Source organism: Rhinopithecus roxellana, chromosome 4 (assembly GCF_007565055.1).
Source record: "Rhinopithecus roxellana isolate Shanxi Qingling chromosome 4, ASM756505v1, whole genome shotgun sequence".
Lineage (NCBI taxonomy): Eukaryota > Metazoa > Chordata > Mammalia > Primates > Cercopithecidae > Rhinopithecus > Rhinopithecus roxellana.
Window position 1 is genome coordinate 52,602,308 of NC_044552.1, and position 12,264 is coordinate 52,614,571.

At 39.0% G+C, this 12,264-nt stretch overlaps 1 pseudogene; it reads left to right on the forward strand.

The window, feature by feature from the left end:
• Positions 1-4,214: 4,214 nt before the first annotated feature.
• Positions 4,215-4,605, forward strand: LOC104663118 (annotated as a pseudogene).
• The last annotated feature ends 7,659 nt before the right edge of the window (positions 4,606-12,264 follow it).

A 12,264-nucleotide genomic window follows, 5' to 3' on the forward strand; every position in this document is an offset into this window, starting at 1 on the left:
CTTTTGGTTCAGGGAGGTTCATTTAATCTTGGAGTATGAACTTTGAATAGATGTAAGCATTGGAACAAAGCAGCACTTGGATGCCTTGAGGTCTGAATGGGTGGCAGGCTGGGTCATTTTCTGGACAATCTGTATGAAAGATCAGTCTTTTCTCCAAAAATAGCATTTCATTTCCTCCTCTCTGAAGCAATCTGTGTTGCTAGTGAATGGATGAGGTGAGAATATATATGGGGTGTGTGTATGTGTGTATATATATGCATGTGTATACATATATGCATATGTATATATGTCTTAACATATATATTTAAATGTATATATATATTTCTCTCCATGTTCGAATATGTATATGAGGAATTCATAACAGAAAAATAGGTGTGAGCTGTTTTAAATGTGCTGAGCCCAGTAATGCCTGCTGACTTCCTTCCATGGTGAAATGTGAAAATGAGAATTATGGCAATTTCCCACAAAGTGCAGGTGATGACATCCCAGGCTTACGTCTGACACAGACCTATGCAGTAATCTAAATGATCATTTGTTGATGCTTATCTTAATAACCAGTTATTCCTTTCTCTGCTCTCCTCTTGTACATCATTGTGTCCACAGAGATGTAAGTGTGAGGTGCGGATACAGGAGAAGAGAACCACAACCAGGGAACCATGTTACAAGACTTCTCAAAGGTGTGAGTGCTAGAAGTGCTAGGAGATGGTGAAGTGCCAGGGAAGAAAACTCAGTTGGGAAAGAGAATTTCATTAAACTTATTTTAATTCAATTCAACACACCTTGATTTTGTGGTTGTATGCTAAGTTAGACAATTCAGCTTACCAAGTACTTCTCAGGAAGGTAATAGTTTTAGTTCAAAAGTTCCCATGATGAAAAAAAATAGTCTCCATATATTATATTTAAGTCAAGTATATCAAATTATTATTTTTTGTCATTATCCAATATCACACACACTTTGTTTCTCAAGGAAGTTTCACAAAAAGATTGGACTGTTTATTTTGTTTTTATCTTAGGTGTTTAGGGGAGTCCTTTAAATAATCTAGCTTTGTAGGGCAGACCAGCCTGCGTCCATGCAGTATACCGGGTGTCACATGTCCCTCTGGGACAAGAATGAAATGGCCCTTGATGACACTGAAATAGCTTTCTCCAGAGAGAAAATGCAAACATTGTTTAACAAGCATTTGCTTTAGTGAATTTAAAATCACTGAATTACATAGAATATTGCTATTATTTTGGAGTGACATACATAAAACTCCACAGGAGCACCTCAGAAGGATTCAGATGTAGGTATTTCCTCCAGGTGCATAGCTGGTTAGAAAGGTTTAAATGCACATCTGCTATCAATCCCCATTCTCTGCTTAACCTCCCAGCCTGTCTCTTCCTGCATGTTTGCCCTGCTCCTCCTGACAGGTCTCCTTACCTATGCAGAGATTAAGCCAATCTCTCAGTTTCCCAGTTTCCCTCACGGGACTGTCGTAAGACTTAATTAAATAATGTTCATAAAGCATTCTGCTGTTCAGGTGTCCCTGGATAAAATGCAGAGCACAATATTATTGTGATTATTATTAATTAGGATGATCTTGTCTGAGGCAAGGGATGTTTCCTGTCAGCTTTAGAGAGTTCTACCCTGACCTTTAGTTCTGCAGAAGGGATTTGCAATTGAAATGGCTGAACTGTAATCCTTGATCTTGGAGAAATCTTGAGAAAGCTAGAGAGATGACAGACAAACTGAGAATTTGGAGTTGCCAGGCTGATTTCTAAGAGGAATAAAGGAAGATGTTCCAAACACATTACCAAGGCTCTTAATTCTAGTATTCTTCCCCCCACCCTCAAATAATCAGATGTTTTTTATAAGTGAAAGGCTGGTTTAACAATCCCTGGAGAATGTAGTAGCAACCATTAAGAACCAACATAGGGTCACCAAAAACAAGCAATTCCTTCCATCTTCAGTTTTTCCTTTGAGAGGATCCTTAGACCAATAATTAGGGAAATGTAATTGACATAGAAGCGGGACTTTGGGGAAACATTTGCAAAAGCTCCTTGTGAGAGCCTTGTGGACATACTTGAGGACCACTGATTGTATGTGAGTAAATATGGCAGGGCTCCATCATAGACTCCCCTTGCTCAACATTTTTATTTGGTAACTAAATGCCATATCATTTGGAATAAAAGCAGACATATTAAATATATAAAAATTGTTCATAACTGGGGCTTGGTAGTCTAAATTGTTGAAAATAAAACTCAGCAGGAAAAACTGTAAAGCTTGCACACCAAACTGCAAAAGCCTAGGAAGTGAAAGATATGGCTAAGCATAGGCTATGTGAGTTTTGGCACTGAGCAAGCTTGGCAGTATGCTGTGGCAATTGAGAAAGCTAGATGCAATTCAGACTTCATCAACTAAACGTGTTGTTTTATCCTAGGCAAATAAAGGGGATATCACCAGGCTAGGGCATGGACCACACGGACTTTGAGGGCAGCGGTGGTGCTTTATTCATCTGGGCATCACCACCCGACACAGTGTAGGGACCCAGTAAATGTTTGCTGAATGAACAAATTTAGGATTTGGAAACATGCCATATGAAGTAGGACTGATGAAAGTTATGATGTTTAACTTGGAAAAGAGAAGACTTGGAATAATATGATCGCTATCTCCCAGTATTGGAAGGAGGATTGACATGTGACAGAAAGACAAGGTGGGTCCTAGTGGCCTAGGGGATCCTTTAGGGACTGCTGTGTTTAGGCTGCTCAGTTGCACAATTCTGGTGGCAGCACTCACTTAGAAAATGGCTGAGGAGCCCTAGAGATGTGCAGTATCTAGCCTGTACAGCTATACAGGGAAGCCTCAGAGTATATAAGCTCACAAGGAATGGAAAATGTTTCCTTATACTAAGCCAAAATCATATCAGGCTTTCCAAAATTCTATGAGCTGCCTTCAAACCTAGAGATGCTGTTGGTCACTTTACCCAATTATGGAATTTGTAAAGATGTTCCAGGAAGGTTCTGTTTTATAAGGTGGTAATGATGTCAGTTTCAATTTTAACTACAAAATAATTATCTAAATAGTTTCCCTTAAAGTAGAAGGAACTTGAACATATGTAAATAAGGACAGAATTTGCACGCTGGCTGATAGATTCTATAATCATGCATGTGATTCAGCCACTCGGGGTTTGGACATCTAGCAGAAAAAACAAAAACATTGTAATTGTAATCATTATACATTTTAGAATCATTTTACTCTTGGAAATCAGGGCATAATTTATACAAGTAATGGACATAAAAACACTGATGTTTTAATTTTAATTGGAGTTAATAAGGAGAATATAAATGATTATTTAATAATGCTATAGAAGGTATTATGTGCTAGGTGCTGTTCTAATTGTCTTAAAATACTATTTCATTCAATCTCCCTAACAATTTTATGGGATGGACACTGTTGTTATCCCCATTCTACAGATGAGGAACCTGAGGCCCAGAAAGGTCACAGAATTAGAAAGCTGCATGGTAGGAAGGCAAGGAAACAGGGAAGGTGGGTTTAAATTACGGTTCCTGGCTCCAGGGTCCCTCTCCTAAGCATCACACTGTGCTGGCTCTCTACAAAGGCACCTCAGAACCTGTCTGGTGTACTCATGTGATCAGGGTTCTCAAAATAAGTTACTGTGTCTTCAGTCCTTCCAAATGAATATAGGAAATATAGCAATGATTATGGCCAATTTGGCTGTTCATTTGTTGCAAATAAAGACTACCCATACCCAAATGCATTATTTGTAGAGACACAATGTAAATAGCAGCACCCAGATTTCTCTTATCTTGTCCTTAGAAGCAGAACGGAAGTTTAAAAAATAATAATTAGTGTGAAGTTCAATAATTCCAAATAATACATGATTATAGTATTTTTAAAGATTCTGATGCTGCAAAACATAGTTAATTCTCAATCCATATTTTAATACAAAGAATACCTCTCAAATTCAACACATTAAAAAATGTATTTGTACATAAATAATGCTTTTTCTTACATGATTAAATAGTAAGTTAAATTGTATATATTTGTTAAATGGGAAAAAGTAAAAATTTACTTCTGTATGTAATAAATATTATTATTATATTAGAAGTACTTCATTATATAATTTTGAATCCTATTTTGTCTTAGGATAAAATAGATTTTATTTTTAAAATGTCCCTGTGTTCTCTTTCTGCCATCTTTCTACACCGTCACAATGGTGCGCATGGACATCCTGGCTGTTGCTCTCCAGAGCATCAACAATGCTGAAAAGAGAGGCAAACGCTAGGTGTTGATTAGGCCATGCTCCAAAGTCATCATCCTGTTTCTAACTGTGATGATGAAGGATGATAACATTGGTGAATTTGAAATCATTGATGATAACAGAGCTGTGAAAATTGCCGTGAACCTCACAGGCAGGCCACACAAGTGTGGAGTGATCAGCCCCAGATTTGATGTCCAACTTAAAAATCTAGAAAAATGGCAGAATAATCTGCTTCCATCCCACCAGTTTGGTTTCATTGTACTGACAACCACAGCTGGCATCATGGACCATGAAGAAGCAAGTCAAAAACACAGGTGGGAAAATCCTGGGATTCTTTTTCTAGAGATGTAACACATATTTACAAATAAAATGCCTCATGGGGAAGAAAAGCCCCTCTTCTATACCATGCAAAATCAATGCAATGGTTTATAAATTACTCATGGTTATATTTTTCTCAAGATTATATGTTTCCATGAATGTGTTTCACAGTTTTAAAATACTGCAACATCCATTACAGACGAATCGAGAAATAAGACTGAAGTCACAGAATGTTGAAGGCCTTTTTCCTGCTAATGTTCTATGTTATGACATCATCATGTATTCACTATTTTTGTTCATAGGATAAGTTCAATGTATTTATTGAAATTCATCTGGTTTATTCAAATGAGAAAAAAGCTAGAACTCAGGGCATTTTCTAAAAGATAAAGCCAAGGTTAACTCCTAAGTTTGTGGTTATGAAAGGAGGAGAAAATTTTAAAATGCCTTCTATCTATAACAATTATCTAAATCCTACTCATTTTTCAATTCCCAGTTATAAGATCACCATAAGCAGGCCATCTCTGACTACCTCAGCCTCTTTGATCTTATTTAGGAATTAACGTGGGCTCTTAGGCACCTGGAGTCTTGCATTGTTATTATGAGAGAAAGTCTCCAGTTTTTCTCTTGTGATCTCCTTTAGTAGGTCTTCTCAGTTATGGTTTTAAAATCAGGTACCTGGCTCCAGGGTCACCTTCCTTTTAAAAAACACATTCTTAAAATTCTTTATTTTTCTTTTGGCATGTGTAGTGTAGACTTCAGTGTATGCACATAGAAAGCGCTCAAGGGCGTCTTGGTCTTAAAGTTCCTCTGAAGATTAGGTGATGTCCTTAACCTTACATTTCCTTACCTGGTATTTTATGCCCTTAATGAAAAATAAACAGACCAAATAATTTAACAGTGAATACCCGGAGCGTCCTTCCCCTGGCTCTCTGCTCTATGAACTAAAAGGAAATAAAGGGGCAACTGAGATGCCTGAAGGAGACAAGATAAGAGGGCAGAAACCCTCTCCTAATAACCAAGATTCTTTAGGGTCTCCTCTCAATTCGCAGTGCTAATTTATTGCCTTAAGTATTACCAGAGCCATCTAATCTGTTTAATTTCACAAAGTTTCACTTCCTTTTCCTCCATAAATCTCCCCATTCCCAGTTTTATGCCAAGGATGATGTTCTGTGGCCACATTAGCTGAAAGAGTAATGGAAAGTTAGAAAGTAGCTAATGACCTAAAGTTTCCTGGGAGAACTTTAAAAAATAGCCCCAAGTGCTGAATTACTGATCCTCATATTCTCAGTCTATTGTGAAAACCATGTTCCCTAAAAATGGTCTTCTCCACTTTAACACACTTCTATTACCGTTTGATTTAAGAAATTATTTCTGACTATTGAAAAAATAGGAAAAAACAGAACATTTTTAAAGGAGAGGGTGGAAGCTGGTGGTGGGAAGGCAGGAACAAAGAAAAACGCAATCTCATATCTGCAAAATTCATAAAGAATCTGGAAGATGCAACTTGTTCAATGTTCTATCTCTCTCATCCTTTCTAAGTCTCTTTCTCTCATTTTTTCTCCTTCCCTGTGTCTCTCAACAAAGGCCTAAACAGTTAAAAATGGAGACACTCTATGTCACTTAATAGCATCTCTGTTGATCTTTCTCCAGTAGGTGTAAGTACTGAGAGCAACAGCACCTCTTGTCACCAGCTGCGGATGGGGAGTGGCTGCCTTAGGGGGATCTGAGCCTAAAAAATCCACCACTGAGAAAAGGCAATAACAGAAGTCTGTTGCTGTCTAACCTGCCATATAAATGAAACAATCAAACAAGACAACAAAGGAAACTCCAGTAACCACCAGAGGCAAAAACAGTTGGTGTAATATATCCTGGCTTCAGTGACTATTTTTAGTTTCCTCCCATCCCCCTTAAAAAAAGAACCAACTCTAATTTAGATTAACTGGGAAAAAACATTAAATAATTCAAGAGACAGAGACAGAGAGGTGAAGAGCAGAGAAACAGTGAGGGCACATGCCTGAATGAAATAAAAAACACATCGACACCTTGAAATGTGTGTGTGAATGTGCTTGTAATCAATAGCTATTGGAGACTATTTTAAAACCAAAGAACCACCTTTCCCACAGGAAAGTGTCTGCAAATGTTACTAAATTACTCTCTATCTACTCTCTATGTGTTTTTTAATATCACTGGACCCAGCATCTTGGTATCAGTGGGCAAGGCTAGTAACTGAATTCTCAGTGGAATTTTAGACTCTTTTGGATTCGAGAAACATTTAATGGCTTCCAACATCAATCTATGGAGTTTCATATGTATAATCATTTTAGAGAACTTTGGGAATGATCTTGCTAGTTCAATTAACATCTCAGAACATCTAGTTCAAATAACATCAAGACAGGATGGAGCATTCTTGGAGTCTCTCATTATGCCTCATTGATTGCAAAATGCAGCCTCCTAAAGATCCAGTAGTGATGAGCTAGCCCATTTATTCTCTCACTACTAGATGGAATTTGTTCTAATAGGCACTTCCTCACATTGTAGAAGTTTGTTTCATCCAATCAAATCTTAAGCACTTTAAGGTGTTGGATCCTTTTTCCCTAACCTCCCCCGGTTGTTTACTAATAACTTCATTCCTGAGACTCCTCTGAGAGATACGTTAAGAAATGGATACACAACAGTGGAATTTCTGGATGCTGATACAGACCAATGATGAGTTGAGCAGCATGCTGGGGTGCTGTGCTTAACAAAAACAGAGTGAGAACACTGGGAGAAAGCAAGAGAACCTTGGAAGAGAAGGAAAATTTCTGTAAAAGAGAGAAGGATAAAGTTTAAAATTCACTTGGTTGATAATTCTCCTTAAGATTAACTTGGATTGTCATCATTTTCACTTTCCTGTTGATCCTATTTTATTAATCTTGGGGCATTTGTGAAGTAACAGGATCCTACCTGATATTGTACAAGAGACCATCTTTCAAGAACACAGTCTTTAATCTGATGGCAGGAGTACAGGCAAGAGCACAAGGAACTTGGAAGAGGTGACCTAACCCCCAAAAAGCAGAAGTCCTGGAGTTGTACTAGGCTTCAGAGATAGAGTCAGCTATCTGAGAAATTATGATCCAGGCAAACATCAAACACTTCCCCCAAAAAGGACTAGATAACTAGACAGAAGAAGATCCTACCAAAGAGGACCACAGCTAAAAAGGGATGTGAGATGCTGTAATCAATGGCTGAATGGGAGATGGGCCTAGAGCAATGGCTGGAATGGGGATTTCCAGGGCTTCAGGAAAGGGGAACAACTATATTTCACAGAGTGCTCATGGTCTTCTATGAGGCTTGCAGAGAAACGATTAAGGTCAGGGCTCTGTCTTGGTAACTAGAAATTTCCATAAAGAGAAGAATAATGACCTCAAATGTAGGCATATAGAGATCTTTCTGGAGTTCCAGGGTAAGTGCATTTCAGGGCATCTTCAAATTTTTCTTGTATTGCAAAAAATCATGTTCTTAATAATATGAGCTGTTTTATTTAAGGGCATGGTGCAATGACATATTCATCCAATATGTAGAAATAGCCTTTGTGTGCAATAATGTCAATTACATCTGGGCAGGAGATCAAGCACCTGTCTTAGGAGTCTTAGGACTTTAGTCCACTTTGGCTCTCTTCTGTGACAAATAGTGATTTTCTTGCAGAGATAACCCCCCCACAAACACTTATGTTTCTTGAATAATATAAAGTCTACCCTTTTGTCTTTCTAGCTCTGCTTGTTGCTTAGCCTGACACAAATTCTATGTCTTTGTATCTCTGGATCTCTCTCCCTCTTTCCCTCTTATCCTCACCCTCAAATGCCCCCTGACTGTGTTCCCAGTTCATTTATTCCATGTCTCTGTGTTTTGCTTAGAGATAATGTGCTTACAGTTCTCAGATGTAAAGTTACTTGCACTTTGTAGTAATCAGCCATAGTTGAAATTTATGGATATTACAGACATTTATGGACAAAAAGTAATCACAGTTCACATTATAGGACAATGAATGTTTGGGTATATACATAAAATTTTACTCCTTATGACACCCCTATCATGGTAACAGGTGGGTCCTATTACAAATGGGGAAGTTGAGTCAAACATGATCACCAGAAAATGGCAAAGTGGGATCTGAACCCCAGCGATCGGCTCTGAGCCCATGTTCTTAAATTTTACGCTGTACTGCCCCCTTTATGAATAGCATGTGCTGAGAAACAGCCCCGTGGGGAACAAGATCTTAGACATATCTTTAATGTTTTATAGCTCATAAAGTTATTTTACATACACTATTACATTTCATATCTGTATTCAGGAAAATGGGTATTACTAAGAAAATGAAAAGACTTATGTTCAGGACTCTGCAGAACTGAGGCTTGAGTTTGGTTTTTGTGCTCAAAGTTGAGTGCTTTTCCTACTTTAACTCCTGTAACTTCAGAATAGGGCTTCTCTTGGCAGGATACAGATGGCCACAAGAGCAGAATATATGTGCTGGAGGTATGGAAGGAGGGAGGAACACACAGAAAAAAAAAAAAAAAAAAAAAAAAAGGAGGTGAAATGGAGTACAAGTGAAAGGGAATGTGAGAAAAATTTGGTGGAGGGTCGGTCCAGAATCCAAAAAAAGTTTTGAGAGTAGAGAGTGAAAATTTCTAAAAAAAATAAAAAAAAAAGAGGAAGAAGAAGAGAGGTGGGGAAAGAAGGTAATTGTCCTCTTTTGAAAAGCATTCTTGCAGTTAGGGGTAGACTAGACCACTGCTTTTTAAGTGTTAATGTGCCCAGGAATTATGTGGGGATTGTATTAAAATCTAGATTCTGACTCAGAAAAGCTGGGGTGGCCAGAGTTTGCATTTTTAAAAGAACCCCCTCCACCCAACCAACTGCGACCCTTCTACTTGTGCATAGATCACACTTAGAGTGGCAAGAGGCTAGATAACTTCTAGAGAGAGCCTCCTGCCTTAGTGCTCTGAATTCAGGACTGTTCCCTGAATTTCCCACCAGTCTAGCATCTCTTTTAGTTCACTGCATCATCTTGCCCATTTCCCTATGCTAGAGCCTTGCTGAGGCTCAAAAGTCTCATTTTGAAACCCCAATTATAGAAACCGACTCCCACTTTTACCTCTGAAATGTCTGGACCGTGAGACCACTAGTCACAGATCCAGAGGGAAAACTTAGATCTTTCTGTGAGTGAGTGAGGCAAGGGCATTTCCTGATAAGACTGTTCTTCCTGTCAAAAAAAACCCAAAAGTTTCCCAAAGTGTTTTAGAAGCCTGAGGACACAACCTGCTCCAACTGACCTACATTTAGGGAGGTGGTATATGCCCAACCCCTGCCCAAGCCCTCCTCCTTTGGGAGCCTGGAGTTTCACTCACAGATCACACAGGGCTGAGCGAAGTGCTCCCAGGGTGCCCTACCCGTCCTGACACCAGCCCTTTGAAATGATATTAGTGCTGGCTAATGGTCTGTAAATGTGTCAGAATGATGCCACCTAGTGCCACAAATGCCATTTCCCCTTGTGAAGTCACACTGTCTGCACCACAGCAAGCCAGAATATAATTAGTGTTAATTTGGTTTTTCACTGAATGACTACTGCACAGCATTCAAGGCCTCCACTCTGTGCTTATCTGGGAAACATTTTTTTTTAACATGCTGAGGGGTGGGGGCAGGAATATTAGTGTTCCTGTTCATGTTAGGATGGGAGGATGGCACATTTGGCTCCTTTTTTGGCTAATGACGTGGAGGCACTGAATCAATATATATCAATGAACTAATGTACAATCTGGAAAGAATGCCAGGAGGACAGATATTCTGAGTCCCTTTCATTGTCCCCTCAGGCCAAATACTACCCAAAACTTTCCATCTAGGCCAGTAAATACGCTTACCAATACACACAATCTAGTGCATCTAACAGTACCATCATCTTGAAATACAATTTTAGTGCACCAAGGCCCATGTTATGGCTTTTAAAAATTATGTTTATATTGTTCTATTGCCTGGTTCCTTTGAGGGCTGGACTAGTTTCTATCAGGTTTAGGTGCTCTGGCTTCAAAATCATTTTGTGAATGTTCTAACTCAGGTTAAAAAGTTCTTACAGAGCTCTGTGAGGTACCCAACCTCAATGAGGAAGCTAATCTGTAATTTCAGCTATAGCCTGGTTAGCCAATTTGTTTTTGTTTAGGTCTCAGGAGAAATACAGAATAGCCAGACCCTATCACTTTGATTTCTCCTACCTGGTGATGGGCTCTTGCTGGGCCCTCCACAGGTTAGCATGTGAACTTTGAGAAAAGATGCCAGTAATATGTGCCTACATATTTAAAGATTTGCAAAGGGCAGCTCTCCAGACACCTTGCCATATCTGGTGGGATGCCAGTCTCTACAGATAATGGATCCTCCCAGATAACAGAAGGCAGAGGCACTCCTAGAACATGATCCTTCACAGTCAGTGGTGGGCACTGTGAAACAGAGCATCAAGATTCCCAAATATTTTGCCCATGACTCTCATTGATTAATTGAAGAAACTACTTGGGAACAACTCTTTTGACTTTTAAAGAATATAATTTAGTATGAAAGGGATATTTTATTCCACTATGGGGAATGTTTGAACAATGTTAGCACTAGATTGGTTTACACATGGTTCATTATTTCTGAGAAAGGTGAATAGAACAACACTAAGTTTTAAGGTAGTGGGTTAAACTCCAGGCTGGTAGTGGCATATGTGAAGACAAATCATTTTCTTTTGGTGCCAGGTCACTGTACTATGAAAACATAGAATTTATTCACAAGGAGGGATGCTAACAGTACTGTAGCTGCTGTATCCTTCCCAGTGGACTATTCCATTGTCAGTGAGGAAGGCGTGTCCCAGGTGCTATGATTTATCTTGGTGATTTATCTTGGTTACTAATGGCATCATGGCCCAGAAATTCATAGTTTCAATGACCGGGAGAGCGGCAGCAGAAAATCCAAATGGCAAAGAAACCTTTGGACCTGAGACACCAGCAGAAGTTTAATGAGGAGAATGTTTGGTATCCTAAGTTCTGGAAGAGAAATTACCATACCAACATCTCCAAATTAATGTGAGTCCCCAAGCACTGTGGACAAGAAGAAAACCCACTGTGAGATGTAGAAGAAAACCCACCATGCTTTCCCTATCCTCCAATATTACATCATGGAGTCTCAGGGCTTAAATTTGCATAAGAGGCCAATTATCCCAGTCTCCATGAATCTAAATCTTGAACCTCCACTGTGGCATTCCTTATAACTAGTGATCCAGCCTCTAGGTGCATTTTCTGAGGGATAGAGATTTTATCTCAAGGTAGTCAAATTCTTTCCTACTTCCTAGGTCAGTTGTGAAGATAAAATTAGGTGACCAACATAGTGAAAGTGCCTTTACAAAAATTACACCAGTGAAAGAGATCTGACCTAACTAACTCCATTTTGCTTCTAACCTCCAACCTGCCCTTGCTCATTCCTAGGAATAGGCCAAGCTAACTACCAGAGGAATTTAGTTTATAGTGCAACTTTGAAACAAAGATGATAACAGCCCCTTCCCCAAAACAAATTCTCTCATTGCTTGGGGACCAGATTTCCTTTGTAAAACTAATGAATCAGCCACAAGATTAGAAATTATGGCTCAGGAGTCATGCAGCCAGAGGCCATAAGATTCCTAACCTCCCCA